The sequence below is a fragment of the Symphalangus syndactylus genome, chromosome 5 (genome assembly GCF_028878055.3).
Source record: "Symphalangus syndactylus isolate Jambi chromosome 5, NHGRI_mSymSyn1-v2.1_pri, whole genome shotgun sequence".
NCBI classification, from domain to species: domain Eukaryota; kingdom Metazoa; phylum Chordata; class Mammalia; order Primates; family Hylobatidae; genus Symphalangus; species Symphalangus syndactylus.
The window spans coordinates 159,541,222-159,557,935 of NC_072427.2; positions in this window are offsets into that span (position 1 = coordinate 159,541,222).

Below are 16,714 nucleotides of genomic sequence, written 5' to 3' on the forward strand. Positions count from 1 at the left end.
TGAAACTTCTTTCTGATCTGTGCATTCAGCTAACAGATTTAAACCATACTTTTGATTGAGCAGATCTGAACACTCTTTCTGTAGAAAATGCAACTGGACATTTGGAGCGCTAAGAGCGTAGTAGTGGAAAAAGGAATATATTCAAATATAAACTACACAGAAGGATTCTGTGAAACTTCTTTCTGATCTGAGCATTCAGCTAACAGAGTTAAACCATACTTTTGATTGAGCAGTTTTGAAACACTCTGTCTGTAGAAAATGCAACTGGACATTCGTAGCGCTAAGTGGGTAATAGTGGAAAAAAGAATATGTTCAAATATAAACTACACAGAAGCATTGTATGAAACTTCTTTCTGTTCTGTGCATTCAACTAACAGAGTTGAACCTGACTTTTGATTGAGCCTTTCTGAAACACTCTCTCTGTAGAAACTGCAATTGGACATTCTGAGCGCTAAGAGTCCTCTATTGGGAAAAATAATATCTTCAAATAAAAACTACACAGAAGCATTGTGTGAAACTTATTTCTGATATGTTCATTAAGCTAACATAGTTAAACCATACTTTTGATTGCGCAGTTCTGAACACTCTTTCTGTAGAAAATTTTCTGTAGAAAATTCTTTCTGTTCTGTGCATTCAACTAACAGAGTTGAACCTTACTTTTGATTGAGCCGTTCTGAAACACTCTTTCTGTAGAAACTGCAATTGGACATTCTGAGCGCTAAGAGGCCTATATTGGGAAAAATAATATCTTCAAATAAAAACTACACAGAAGCATTGTGTGAAACTTATTACTGATATGTTCATTAAGCTAACAGAGTTAAACCATACTTTTGATTGAGCAGATCTGAACACTCTTTCTGTAGTAAATGCAACTGGACATTTGGAGCGCTAAGAGCGTAGTAGTGGAAAAAGGAATATATTCAAATATAAACTACACAGAAGCATTCTGTGAAACTTCTTTCTGATCTGAAAACTCAGCTAACAGAGTTAAACCATACTTTTGATTGAGCAGTTTTGAAACACTCTGTCTGTAGAAAATGCAACTGGACATTCGTAGCGCTATGTGGGTAATAGTGGAAAAAAGAATATGTTCAAATATAAACTACACTGAAGCATTGTATGAAACTTCTTTCTGTTCTGTGCATTCAACTATCAGAGTTGAACCTTACTTTTGATTGAGCCTTTCTGAAACACTCTTTCTGTGGAAACTGCAATTGGACATTCTGAGCGCTAAGAGGCCTATATTGGGAAAAATAATATCTTCAAATAAAAACTACACAGAAGCATTGTGTGAAACTTATTTCTGATATGTTCATTAAGCTAACAGAGTTAAACCATACTTTTGATTGCGCAGTTCTGAACACACTTTCTGTAGAAAATGCAAGTGGACATTCGGAGCGCTAAGAGGGTAATAGTGGAAAAAGGAATATATTCAAATATAAACTACACAGTAGCATTCTGTGAAAATTCTTTCTGTTCTGTGCATTCAAGTAACAGAGTTGAACCTTACTTTTGATTGAGCCGTTCTGAAACACTCTTTCTGTAGAAACTGCAATTGGACATGCTAAGCGCTAAGAGGCCTACATTGGGAAAAAGAATATCTTCAAATAAAAACTACACAGATGCATTCTGTGAAAGTTATTTCTGATCTGTAAATTCAGTTAACAGAGATAAAACATATTTTTGATTGAGCAGTTATGAAACACTCTTTTTGTAGAAAATGCAAGAGGAGATTCGGAGCGCTAAGTGGGTAATAGTGGAAAAAGGAATGTCTTCAAATATAAACTACACAGAATCATTCGGTGAAACTTATTTCTGATCTGTGCATTCAGCTAACAGAGTTAAACCATACTTTTGATTGAGCAGATCTGAACACTCTTTCTGTAGAAAATGCAACTGGACATTTGGAGTGCTAAGAGCGTAGTAGTGGAAAAAGGAATATATTCAAATATAAACTACACAGAAGCATTCTGTGAAACTTCTTTCTGATCTGAGCATTCAGCTAACAGAGTTAAACCATACTTTTGATTGAGCAGTTTTGAAACACTCTGTCTGTAGAAAATGCAACTGGACATTCGTAGCGCTAAGTGGGTAATAGTGGAAAAAAGAATATGTTCAAATATAAACTACACAGAAGCATTGTATGAAACTACTTTCTGTTCTGTGCATTCAACTAACAGAGTTGAACCTTAATTTTGATTGAGCCGTTCTGAAACACTCTTTCTGTAGAAACTGCAATTGGACATTCTGAGCGCTAAGAGGCCTATATTGGGAAAAAGAATGTCTACAAATAAAAACTACACAGAATAATTGTGTGAAACTTCTTTCTGTTCTGTTTGTTCAACTAAAAGAGTTGAACCTTAGTTTCGATTGAGCCGTTCTGAAACACTCTTTCTGTAGAAAATGCAAGTGGAGATTCGGAGCGCTAAGAGGGTAATAGTGGAAAAAGGAATGTCTCCAAATATAAACTACACAGAATCATTCTGTGAAACTTCTTTCTGATCTGTGCATTCAGCTAACAGAGTTAAACCATACTTTTGATTGAGCAGATCTGAACACTCTTTCTGTAGAAAATGCAACTGGACATTTGGAGCGCTAAGAGAGTAGTAGTGGAAAAAGGAATATATTCAAATATAAACTACACAGAAGCATTCTGTGAAACTTCTTTCTGATCTGAGCATTCAGCTAACAGAGTTAAACCATACTTTTGATTGAGCAGTTTTGAAACACTCTGTCTGTAGAAAATGCAACTGGACATTCGTAGCGCTATGTGGGTAATAGTGGAAAAAAGAATATGTTCAAATATAAACTACACAGAAGCATTGTATGAAACTTCTTTCTGTTCTGTGCATTCAACTAACAGAGTTGAAATTACTTTTGATTGAGCCTTTCTGAAACACTCTTTCTGTAGAAACTGCAATTGGACATTCTGAGCGCTAAGAGGCCTATATTGGGAAAAATAATATCTTCAAATAAAAACTACACAGAAGCATTGTGTGAAACTTATTTCTGATATGTTCATTAAGCTAACAGAGTTAAACCATACTTTTGATTGCGCAGTTCTGAACACTCTTTCTGTAGAAAATGCAAGTGGACATTCGGAGCGCTAAGAGGGTAATAGTGGAAAAAGGAATATATTCAAATATAAACTACACAGTAGCATTCTGTGAAAATTCTTTCTGTTCTGTGCATTCAACTAACAGAGTTGAACCTTACTTTTGATTGAGCCGTTCTGAAACACTCTTTCTGTAGAAACTGCAATTGGACATGCTATGCGCTAAGAAGCCTACTTTGGGAAAAAGAATATCTTCAAATAAAAACTACACAGATGCATTCTGTGAAACTTATTTCTGATCTGTAAATTCAGTTAACAGAGATAAAACATATTTTTGATTGAGCAGTTATGAAACACTCTTTTTGTAGAAAATGCAAGTGGAGATTCGGAGCGCTAAGAGGGTAAGTGTGGAAAAAGGAATGTCTTCAAATATAAACTACACAGAATCATTCGGTGAAACTTCTTTCTGATCTGTGCATTCAGCTAACAGAGTTAAACCATACTTTTGATTGAGCAGATCTGAATAATCTTTCTGTAGAAAATGCAACTGGACATTTGGAGCGCTAAGAGCGTAGTAGTGGAAAAAGGAATATATTCAAATATAAACTACACAGAAGCATTCTGTGAAACTTCTTTCTGATCTGAGCATTCAGCTAACAGAGTTAAACCATACTTTTGATTGAGCAGTTTTGAAACACTCTGTCTGTAGAAAATGCAACTGGACATTCGTAGCGCTAAGTGGGTAATAGTGGAAAAAAGAATATGTTCAAATATAAACTACACAGAAGCATTGTATGAAACGTCTTTCTGTTCTGTGCATTCAACTAACAGAGTTGAACCTTACTTTTGATTGAGCCGTTCTGAAACACTCTTTCTGTAGAAACTGCAATTGGACATTCTGAGCGCTAAGAGGCCTCTATTGGGAAAAATAATATCTTCAAATAAAAACTACACAGAAGCATTGTGTGAAACTTATTTCTGATATGTTCATTAAGCTAACAGAGTTATACCATACTTTTTATTGCGCAGTTCTGAACACTCTTTCTGTAGAAAATGCAAGTGGACATTCGGAGCGCTAAGAGGGTAATAGTGGAAAAAGAATATATTCAAATATAAACTACACAGTAGCATTCTGTGAAAAATCTTTCTGTTCTGTGCATTCAACTAACAGAGTTGAACCTTACTTTTGATTGAGCCGTTCTGAAACTCTCTTTCTGTAGAAACTGCAATTGGACATGCTAAGCGCTAAGAGGCCTACATTGGGAAAAAGAATATCTTCAAATAAAAACTACACAGATGCATTCTGTGTAACTTATTTCTGATCTATAAATTCCGTTAGCAGAGATAAAACATATTTTTGATTGAGCAGTTATGAAACACTCTTTTTGTAGAAAATGCAAGTGGAGATTTGGAGCGCTAAGAGGGTAATAGTGGAAAAAGGAATGTCTTCAAATATAAACTACAAAGAATCATTCGGTGAAACTTCTTTCTGATCTGTGCATTCAGCTAACAGATTTAAACCATACTTTTGATTGAGCAGATCTGAACACTCTTTCTGTAGAAAATGCAACTGGACATTTGGAGCGCTAAGAGCGTAGTAGTGGAAAAAGGAATATATTCAAATATAAACTACACAGAAGGATTCTGTGAAACTTCTTTCTGATCTGAGCATTCAGCTAACAGAGTTAAACCATACTTTTGATTGAGCAGTTTTGAAACACTCTGTCTGTAGAAAATGCAACTGGACATTCGTAGCGCTAAGTGGGTAATAGTGGAAAAAAGAATATGTTCAAATATAAACTACACAGAAGCATTGTATGAAACTTCTTTCTGTTCTGTGCATTCAACTAACAGAGTTGAACCTGACTTTTGATTGAGCCTTTCTGAAACACTCTCTCTGTAGAAACTGCAATTGGACATTCTGAGCGCTAAGAGTCCTCTATTGGGAAAAATAATATCTTCAAATAAAAACTACACAGAAGCATTGTGTGAAACTTATTTCTGATATGTTCATTAAGCTAACATAGTTAAACCATACTTTTGATTGCGCAGTTCTGAACACTCTTTCTGTAGAAAATTTTCTGTAGAAAATTCTTTCTGTTCTGTGCATTCAACTAACAGAGTTGAACCTTACTTTTGATTGAGCCGTTCTGAAACACTCTTTCTGTAGAAACTGCAATTGGACATGCTAAGCGCTAAGAGGCCTACATTGGGAAAAAGAATATCTTCAAATAAAAACTACAGAGATGCATTCTGTGAAACTTATTTCTGATCTGTAAATTCAGTTAACAGAGATAAAACATATTTTTGATTGAGCAGTTATGAAACACTCTTTTTGTAGAAAATGCAAGTGGAGATTCGGAGCGCTAAGGGGGTAATAGTGGAAAAAGGAATGTCTTCAAATATAAACTACACAGAATCATTCGGTGAAACTTCTTTCTGATCTGTGCATTCAGCTAACAGAGTTAAACCATACTTTTGATTGAGCAGATCTGAACACTCTTTCTGTAGTAAATGCAACTGGACATTTGGAGCGCTAAGAGCGTAGTAGTGGAAAAAGGAATATATTCAAATATAAACTACACAGAAGCATTCTGTGAAACTTCTTTCTGATCTGAAAATTCAGCTAACAGAGTTAAACCATACTTTTGATTGAGCAGTTTTGAAACACTCTGTCTGTAGAAAATGCAACTGGACATTCGTAGCGCTATGTGGGTAATAGTGGAAAAAAGAATATGTTCAAATATAAACTACACTGAAGCATTGTATGAAACTTCTTTCTGTTCTGTGCATTCAACTATCAGAGTTGAACCTTACTTTTGATTGAGCCTTTCTGAAACACTCTTTCTGTGGAAACTGCAATTGGACATTCTGAGCGCTAAGAGGCCTATATTGGGAAAAATAATATCTTCAAATAAAAACTACACAGAAGCATTGTGTGAAACTTATTTCTGATATGTTCATTAAGCTAACAGAGTTAAACCATACTTTTGATTGCGCAGTTCTGAACACACTTTCTGTAGAAAATGCAAGTGGACATTCGGAGCGCTAAGAGGGTAATAGTGGAAAAAGGAATATATTCAAATATAAACTACACAGTAGCATTCTGTGAAAATTCTTTCTGTTCTGTGCATTCAAGTAACAGAGTTGAACCTTACTTTTGATTGAGCCGTTCTGAAACACTCTTTCTGTAGAAACTGCAATTGGACATGCTAAGCGCTAAGAGGCCTACATTGGGAAAAAGAATATCTTCAAATAAAAACTACACAGATGCATTCTGTGAAAGTTATTTCTGATCTGTAAATTCAGTTAACAGAGATAAAACATATTTTTGATTGAGCAGTTATGAAACACTCTTTTTGTAGAAAATGCAAGAGGAGATTCGGAGCGCTAAGTGGGTAATAGTGGAAAAAGGAATGTCTTCAAATATAAACTACACAGAATCATTCGGTGAAACTTATTTCTGATCTGTGCATTCAGCTAACAGAGTTAAACCATACTTTTGATTGAGCAGATCTGAACACTCTTTCTGTAGAAAATGCAACTGGACATTTGGAGTGCTAAGAGCGTAGTAGTGGAAAAAGGAATATATTCAAATATAAACTACACAGAAGCATTCTGTGAAACTTCTTTCTGATCTGAGCATTCAGCTAACAGAGTTAAACCATACTTTTGATTGAGCAGTTTTGAAACACTCTGTCTGTAGAAAATGCAACTGGACATTCGTAGCGCTAAGTGGGTAATAGTGGAAAAAAGAATATGTTCAAATATAAACTACACAGAAGCATTGTATGAAACTACTTTCTGTTCTGTGCATTCAACTAACAGAGTTGAACCTTAATTTTGATTGAGCCGTTCTGAAACACTCTTTCTGTAGAAACTGCAATTGGACATTCTGAGCGCTAAGAGGCCTATATTGGGAAAAAGAATGTCTACAAATAAAAACTACACAGAATAATTGTGTGAAACTTCTTTCTGTTCTGTTTGTTCAACTAAAAGAGTTGAACCTTAGTTTCGATTGAGCCGTTCTGAAACACTCTTTCTGTAGAAAATGCAAGTGGAGATTCGGAGCGCTAAGAGGGTAATAGTGGAAAAAGGAATGTCTCCAAATATAAACTACACAGAATCATTCTGTGAAACTTCTTTCTGATCTGTGCATTCAGCTAACAGAGTTAAACCATACTTTTGATTGAGCAGATCTGAACACTCTTTCTGTAGAAAATGCAACTGGACATTTGGAGCGCTAAGAGAGTAGTAGTGGAAAAAGGAATATATTCAAATATAAACTACACAGAAGCATTCTGTGAAACTTCTTTCTGATCTGAGCATTCAGCTAACAGAGTTAAACCATACTTTTGATTGAGCAGTTTTGAAACACTCTGTCTGTAGAAAATGCAACTGGACATTCGTAGCGCTAAGTGGGTAATAGTGGAAAAAAGAATATGTTCAAATATAAACTACACAGAAGCATTGTATGAAACTTCTTTCTGTTCTGTGCATTCAACTAACAGAGTTGAAATTACTTTTGATTGAGCCTTTCTGAAACACTCTTTCTGTAGAAACTGCAATTGGACATTCTGAGCGCTAAGAGGCCTATATTGGGAAAAATAATATCTTCAAATAAAAACTACACAGAAGCATTGTGTGAAACTTATTTCTGATATGTTCATTAAGCTAACAGAGTTAAACCATACTTTTGATTGCGCAGTTCTGAACACTCTTTCTGTAGAAAATGCAAGTGGACATTCGGAGCGCTAAGAGGGTAATAGTGGAAAAAGGAATATATTCAAATATAAACTACACAGTAGCATTCTGTGAAAATTCTTTCTGTTCTGTGCATTCAACTAACAGAGTTGAACCTTACTTTTGATTGAGCCGTTCTGAAACACTCTTTCTGTAGAAACTGCAATTGGACATGCTATGCGCTAAGAAGCCTACTTTGGGAAAAAGAATATCTTCAAATAAAAACTACACAGATGCATTCTGTGAAACTTATTTCTGATCTGTAAATTCAGTTAACAGAGATAAAACATATTTTTGATTGAGCAGTTATGAAACACTCTTTTTGTAGAAAATGCAAGTGGAGATTCGGAGCGCTAAGAGGGTAAGTGTGGAAAAAGGAATGTCTTCAAATATAAACTACACAGAATCATTCGGTGAAACTTCTTTCTGATCTGTGCATTCAGCTAACAGAGTTAAACCATACTTTTGATTGAGCAGATCTGAATAATCTTTCTGTAGAAAATGCAACTGGACATTTGGAGCGCTAAGAGCGTAGTAGTGGAAAAAGGAATATATTCAAATATAAACTACACAGAAGCATTCTGTGAAACTTCTTTCTGATCTGAGCATTCAGCTAACAGAGTTAAACCATACTTTTGATTGAGCAGTTTTGAAACACTCTGTCTGTAGAAAATGCAACTGGACATTCGTAGCGCTAAGTGGGTAATAGTGGAAAAAAGAATATGTTCAAATATAAACTACACAGAAGCATTGTATGAAACGACTTTCTGTTCTGTGCATTCAACTAACAGAGTTGAACCTTACTTTTGATTGAGCCGTTCTGAAACACTCTTTCTGTAGAAACTGCAATTGGACATTCTGAGCGCTAAGAGGCCTCTATTGGGAAAAATAATATCTTCAAATAAAAACTACACAGAAGCATTGTGTGAAACTTATTTCTGATATGTTCATTAAGCTAACAGAGTTATACCATACTTTTTATTGCTCAGTTCTGAACACTCTTTCTGTAGAAAATGCAAGTGGACATTCGGAGCGCTAAGAGGGTAATAGTGGAAAAAGAATATATTCAAATATAAACTACACAGTAGAATTCTGTGAAAATTCTTTCTGTTCTGTGCATTCAACTAACAGAGTTGAACCTTACTTTTGATTGAGCCGTTCTGAAACTCTCTTTCTGTAGAAACTGCAATTGGACATGCTAAGCGCTAAGAGACCTACATTGGGAAAAAGAATATCTTCAAATAAAAACTACACAGATGCATTCTGTGTAACTTATTTCTGATCTGTAAATTCCGTTAGCAGAGATAAAACATATTTTTGATTGAACAGTTATGAAACACTCTTTTTGTAGAAAATGCAAGTGGAGATTTGGAGCGCTAAGAGGGTAATAGTGGAAAAAGGAATGTCTTCAAATATAAACTACAAAGAATCATTCGGTGAAACTTCTTTCTGATCTGTGCATTCAGCTAACAGATTTAAACCATACTTTTGATTGAGCAGATCTGAACACTCTTTCTGTAGAAAATGCAACTGGACATTTGGAGCGCTAAGAGCGTAGTAGTGGAAAAAGGAATATATTCAAATATAAACTACACAGAAGGATTCTGTGAAACTTCTTTCTGATCTGAGCATTCAGCTAACAGAGTTAAACCATACTTTTGATTGAGCAGTTTTGAAACACTCTGTCTGTAGAAAATGCAACTGGACATTCGTAGCGCTAAGTGGGTAATAGTGGAAAAAAGAATATGTTCAAATATAAACTACACAGAAGCATTGTATGAAACTACTTTCTGTTCTGTGCATTCAACTAACAGAGTTGAACCTGACTTTTGATTGAGCCTTTCTGAAACACTCTCTCTGTAGAAACTGCAATTGGACATTCTGAGCGCTAAGAGTCCTCTATTGGGAAAAATAATATCTTCAAATAAAAACTACACAGAAGCATTGTGTGAAACTTATTTCTGATATGTTCATTAAGCTAACATAGTTAAACCATACTTTTGATTGCGCAGTTCTGAACACTCTTTCTGTAGAAAATTTTCTGTAGAAAATTCTTTCTGTTCTGTGCATTCAACTAACAGAGTTGAACCTTACTTTTGCTTGAGCCGTTCTGAAACACTCTTTCTGTAGAAACTGCAATTGGACATGCTAAGCGCTAAGAGGCCTACATTGGGAAAAAGAATATCTTCAAATAAAAACTACAGAGATGCATTCTGTGAAACTTATTTCTGATCTGTAAATTCAGTTAACAGAGATAAAACATATTTTTGATTGAGCAGTTATGAAACACTCTTTTTGTAGAAAATGCAAGTGGAGATTCGGAGCGCTAAGGGGGTAATAGTGGAAAAAGGAATGTCTTCAAATATAAACTACACAGAATCATTCGGTGAAACTTCTTTCTGATCTGTGCATTCAGCTAACATAGTTAAACCATACTTTTGATTGAGCAGATCTGAACACTCTTTCTGTAGTAAATGCAACTGGACATTTGGAGCGCTAAGAGCGTAGTAGTGGAAAAAGGAATATATTCAAATATAAACTACACAGAAGCATTCTGTGAAACTTCTTTCTGATCTGAAAATTCAGCTAACAGAGTTAAACCATACTTTTGATTGAGCAGTTTTGAAACACTCTGTCTGTAGAAAATGCAACTGGACATTCGTAGCGCTATGTGGGTAATAGTGGAAAAAAGAATATGTTCAAATATAAACTACACTGAAGCATTGTATGAAACTTATTTCTGTTCTGTGCATTCAACTATCAGAGTTGAACCTTACTTTTGATTGAGCCTTTCTGAAACACTCTTTCTGTGGAAACTGCAATTGGACATTCTGAGCGCTAAGAGGCCTATATTGGGAAAAATAATATCTTCAAATAAAAACTACACAGAAGCATTGTGTGAAACTTATTTCTGATATGTTCATTAAGCTAACAGAGTTAAACCATACTTTTGATTGCGCAGTTCTGAACACACTTTCTGTAGAAAATGCAAGTGGACATTCGGAGCGCTAAGAGGGTAATAGTGGAAAAAGGAATATATTCAAATATAAACTACACAGTAGCATTCTGTGAAAATTCTTTCTGTTCTGTGCATTCAAGTAACAGAGTTGAACCTTACTTTTGATTGAGCCGTTCTGAAACACTCTTTCTGTAGAAACTGCAATTGGACATGCTAAGCGCTAAGAGGCCTACATTGGGAAAAAGAATATCTTCAAATAAAAACTACACAGATGCATTCTGTGAAAGTTATTTCTGATCTGTAAATTCAGTTAACAGAGATAAAACATATTTTTGATTGAGCAGTTATGAAACACTCTTTTTGTAGAAAATGCAAGAGGAGATTCGGAGCGCTAAGTGGGTAATAGTGGAAAAAGGAATGTCTTCAAATATAAACTACACAGAATCATTCGGTGAAACTTATTTCTGATCTGTGCATTCAGCTAACAGAGTTAAACCATACTTTTGATTGAGCAGATCTGAACACTCTTTCTGTAGAAAATGCAACTGGACATTTGGAGTGTTAAGAGCGTAGTAGTGGAAAAAGGAATATATTCAAATATAAACTACACAGAAGCATTCTGTGAAACTTCTTTCTGATCTGAGCATTCAGCTAACAGAGTTAAACCATACTTTTGATTGAGCAGTTTTGAAACACTCTGTCTGTAGAAAATGCAACTGGACATTCGTAGCGCTAAGTGGGTAATAGTGGAAAAAAGAATATGTTCAAATATAAACTACACAGAAGCATTGTATGAAACTACTTTCTGTTCTGTGCATTCAACTAACAGAGTTGAACCTTACTTTTGATTGAGCCGTTCTGAAACACTCTTTCTGTAGAAACTGCAATTGGACATTCTGAGCACTAAGAGGCCTATATTGGGAAAAAGAATGTCTACAAATAAAAACTACACAGAATAATTGTGTGAAACTTCTTTCTGTTCTGTTTGTTCAACTAAAAGAGTTGAACCTTAGTTTCGATTGAGCCGTTCTGAAACACTCTTTCTGTAGAAAATGCAAGTGGAGATTCGGAGCGCTAAGAGGGTAATAGTGGAAAAAGGAATGTCTCCAAATATAAACTACACAGAATCATTCTGTGAAACTTCTTTCTGATCTGTGCATTCAGCTAACAGAGTTAAATCATACTTTTGATTGAGCAGATCTGAACACTCTTTCTGTAGAAAATGCAACTGGACATTTGGAGCGCTAAGAGAGTAGTAGTGGAAAAAGGAATATATTCAAATATAAACTACACAGAAGCATTCTGTGAAACTTCTTTCTGATCTGAGCATTCAGCTAACAGAGTTAAACCATACTTTTGATTGAGCAGTTTTGAAACACTCTGTCTGTAGAAAATGCAACTGGACATTCGTAGCGCTAAGTGGGTAATAGTGGAAAAAAGAATATGTTCAAATATAAACTACACAGAAGCATTGTATGAAACTTCTTTCTGTTCTGTGCATTCAACTAAGAGAGTTGAACCTTACTTTTGATTGAGCCTTTCTGAAACACTCTTTCTGTAGAAACTGCAATTGGACATTCTGAGCGCTAAGAGGCCTATATTGGGAAAAATAATATCTTCAAATAAAAATTACACAGAAGCATTGTGTGAAACTTATTTCTGATATGTTCATTAAGCTAACAGAGTTAAACCATACTTTTGATTGCGCAGTTCTGAACACTCTTTCTGTAGAAAATGCAAGTGGACTTTCGGAGCGCTAAGAGGGTAATAGTGGAAAAAGGAATATATTCAAATATAAACTACACAGTAGCATTCTGTGAAAATTCTTTCTGTTCTGTGCATTCAACTAACAGAGTTGAACCTTACTTTTGATTGAGCCGTTCTGAAACACTCTTTCTGTAGAAACTGCAATTGGACATGCTATGCGCTAAGAAGCCTACATTGGGAAAAATAATATCTTCAAATAAAAACTACACAGATGCATTCTGTGAAACTTATTTCTGATCTGTAAATTCAGTTAACAGAGATAAAACATATTTTTGATTGAGCAGTTATGAAACACTCTTTTTGTAGAAAATGCAAGTGGAGATTCGGAGCGCTAAGAGGGTAAGAGTGGAAAAAGGAATGTCTTCAAATATAAACTACACAGAATCATTCGGTGAAACTTCTTTCTGATCTGTGCATTCAGCTAACAGAGTTAAACCATACTTTTGATTGAGCAGATCTGAATACTCTTTCTGTAGAAAATGCAACTGGACATTTGGAGCGCTAAGAGCGTAGTAGTGGAAATAGGAATATATTCAAATATAAACTACACAGAAGCATTCTGTGAAACTTCTTTCTGATCTGAGCATTCAGCTAACAGAGTTAAACCATACTTTTGATTGAGCAGTTTTGAAACACTCTGTCTGTAGAAAATGCAACTGGACATTCGTAGCGCTAAGTGGGTAATAGTGGAAAAAAGAATATGTTCAAATATAAACTACACAGAAGCATTGTATGAAACTACTTTCTGTTCTGTGCATTCAACTAACAGAGTTGAACCTTAATTTTGATTGAGCCGTTCTGAAACACTCTTTCTGTAGAAACTGCAATTGGACATTCTGAGCGCTAAGAGGCCTATATTGGGAAAAAGAATGTCTACAAATAAAAACTACACAGAATAATTGTGTGAAACTTCTTTCTGTTCTGTTTGTTCAACTAAAAGAGTTGAACCTTAGTTTCGATTGAGCCGTTCTGAAACACTCTTTCTGTAGAAAATGCAAGTGGAGATTCGGAGCGCTAAGAGGGTAATAGTGGAAAAAGGAATGTCTCCAAATATAAACTACACAGAATCATTCTGTGAAACTTCTTTCTGATCTGTGCATTCAGCTAACAGAGTTAAACCATACTTTTGATTGAGCAGATCTGAACACTCTTTCTGTAGAAAATGCAACTGGACATTTGGAGCGCTAAGAGAGTAGTAGTGGAAAAAGGAATATATTCAAATATAAACTACACAGAAGCATTCTGTGAAACTTCTTTCTGATCTGAGCATTCAGCTAACAGAGTTAAACCATACTTTTGATTGAGCAGTTTTGAAACACTCTGTCTGTAGAAAATGCAACTGGACATTCGTAGCGCTAAGTGGGTAATAGTGGAAAAAAGAATATGTTCAAATATAAACTACACAGAAGCATTGTATGAAACTTCTTTCTGTTCTGTGCATTCAACTAACAGAGTTGAAATTACTTTTGATTGAGCCTTTCTGAAACACTCTTTCTGTAGAAACTGCAATTGGACATTCTGAGCGCTAAGAGGCCTATATTGGGAAAAATAATATCTTCAAATAAAAACTACACAGAAGCATTGTGTGAAACTTATTTCTGATATGTTCATTAAGCTAACAGAGTTAAACCATACTTTTGATTGCGCAGTTCTGAACACTCTTTCTGTAGAAAATGCAAGTGGACATTCGGAGCGCTAAGAGGGTAATAGTGGAAAAAGGAATATATTCAAATATAAACTACACAGTAGCATTCTGTGAAAATTCTTTCTGTTCTGTGCATTCAACTAACAGAGTTGAACCTTACTTTTGATTGAGCCGTTCTGAAACACTCTTTCTGTAGAAACTGCAATTGGACATGCTATGCGCTAAGAAGCCTACATTGGGAAAAAGAATATCTTCAAATAAAAACTACACAGATGCATTCTGTGAAACTTATTTCTGATCTGTAAATTCAGTTAACAGAGATAAAACATATTTTTGATTGAGCAGTTATGAAACACTCTTTTTGTAGAAAATGCAAGTGGAGATTCGGAGCGCTAAGAGGGTAAGTGTGGAAAAAGGAATGTCTTCAAATATAAACTACACAGAATCATTCGGTGAAACTTCTTTCTGATCTGTGCATTCAGCTAACAGAGTTAAACCATACTTTTGATTGAGCAGATCTGAATAATCTTTCTGTAGAAAATGCAACTGGACATTTGGAGCGCTAATAGGGTAGTAGTGGAAAAAGGAATATATTCAAATATAAGCTACACAGAAGCATTCTGTGAAACTTCTTTCTGATCTGAGCATTCAGCTAACAGAGTTAAACCATACTTTTGATTGAGCAGTTTTGAAACACTCTGTCTGTAGAAAATGCAACTGGACATTCGTAGCGCTAAGTGGGTAATAGTGGAAAAAAGAATATGTTCAAATATAAACTACACAGAAGCATTGTATGAAACGTCTTTCTGTTCTGTGCATTCAACTAACAGAGTTGAACCTTACTTTTGATTGAGCCGTTCTGAAACACTCTTTCTGTAGAAACTGCAATTGGACATTCTGAGCGCTAAGAGGCCTCTATTGGGAAAAATAATATCTTCAAATAAAAACTACACAGAAGCATTGTGTGAAACTTATTTCTGATATGTTCATTAAGCTAACAGAGTTATACCATACTTTTTATTGCGCAGTTCTGAACACTCTTTCTGTAGAAAATGCAAGTGGACATTCGGAGCGCTAAGAGGGTAATAGTGGAAAAAGGAATATATTCAAATATAAACTACACAGTAGCATTCTGTGAAAATTCTTTCTGTTCTGTGCATTCAACTAACAGAGTTGAACCTTACTTTTGATTGAGCCGTTCTGAAACACTCTTTCTGTAGAAACTGCAATTGGACATGCTAAGCGCTAAGAGGCCTACATTGGGAAAAAGAATATCTTCAAATAAAAACTACACAGATGCATTCTGTGTAACTTATTTCTGATCTGTAAATTCCGTTAGCAGAGATAAAACATATTTTTGATTGAGCAGTTATGAAACACTCTTTTTGTAGAAAATGCAAGTGGAGATTTGGAGCGCTAAGAGGGTAATAGTGGAAAAAGGAATGTCTTCAAATATAAACTACAAAGAATCATTCGGTGAAACTTCTTTCTGATCTGTGCATTCAGCTAACAGATTTAAACCATACTTTTGATTGAGCAGATCTGAACACTCTTTCTGTAGAAAATGCAACTGGACATTTGGAGCGCTAAGAGCGTAGTAGTGGAAAAAGGAATATATTCAAATATAAACTACACAGAAGGATTCTGTGAAACTTCTTTCTGATCTGAACATTCAGCTAACAGAGTTAAACCATACTTTTGATTGAGCAGTTTTGAAACACTCTGTCTGTAGAAAATGCAACTGGACATTCGTAGCGCTAAGTGGGTAATAGTGGAAAAAAGAATATGTTCAAATATAAACTACACAGAAGCATTGTATGAAACTTCTTTCTGTTCTGTGCATTCAACTAACAGAGTTGAACCTGACTTTTGATTGAGCCTTTCTGAAACACTCTCTCTGTAGAAACTGCAATTGGACATTCTGAGCGCTAAGAGTCCTCTATTGGGAAAAATAATATCTTCAAATAAAAACTACACAGAAGCATTGTGTGAAACTTATTTCTGATATGTTCATTAAGCTAACATAGTTAAACCATACTTTTGATTGCGCAGTTCTGAACACTCTTTCTGTAGAAAATGCAAGTGGACATTCGGAGCGCTAAGAGGGTAATAGTGGAAAAAGGAATATATTCAAATATAAACTACACAGTAGCATTCTGTGAAAATTCTTTCTGTTCTGTGCATTCAACTAACAGAGTTGAACCTTACTTTTGATTGAGCCGTTCTGAAACACTCTTTCTGTAGAAACTGCAATTGGACATGCTATGCGCTAAGAAGCCTACATTGGGAAAAAGAATATCTTCAAATAAAAACTACACAGATGCATTCTGTGAAACTTATTTCTGATCTGTAAATTCAGTTAACAGAGATAAAACATATTTTTGATTGAGCAGTTATGAAACACTCTTTTTGTAGAAAATGCAAGTGGAGATTCGGAGCGCTAAGAGGGTAAGTGTGGAAAAAGGAATGTCTTCAAATATAAACTACACAGAATCATTCGGTGAAACTTCTTTCTGATCTGTGAATTCAGCTAACAGAGTTAAAC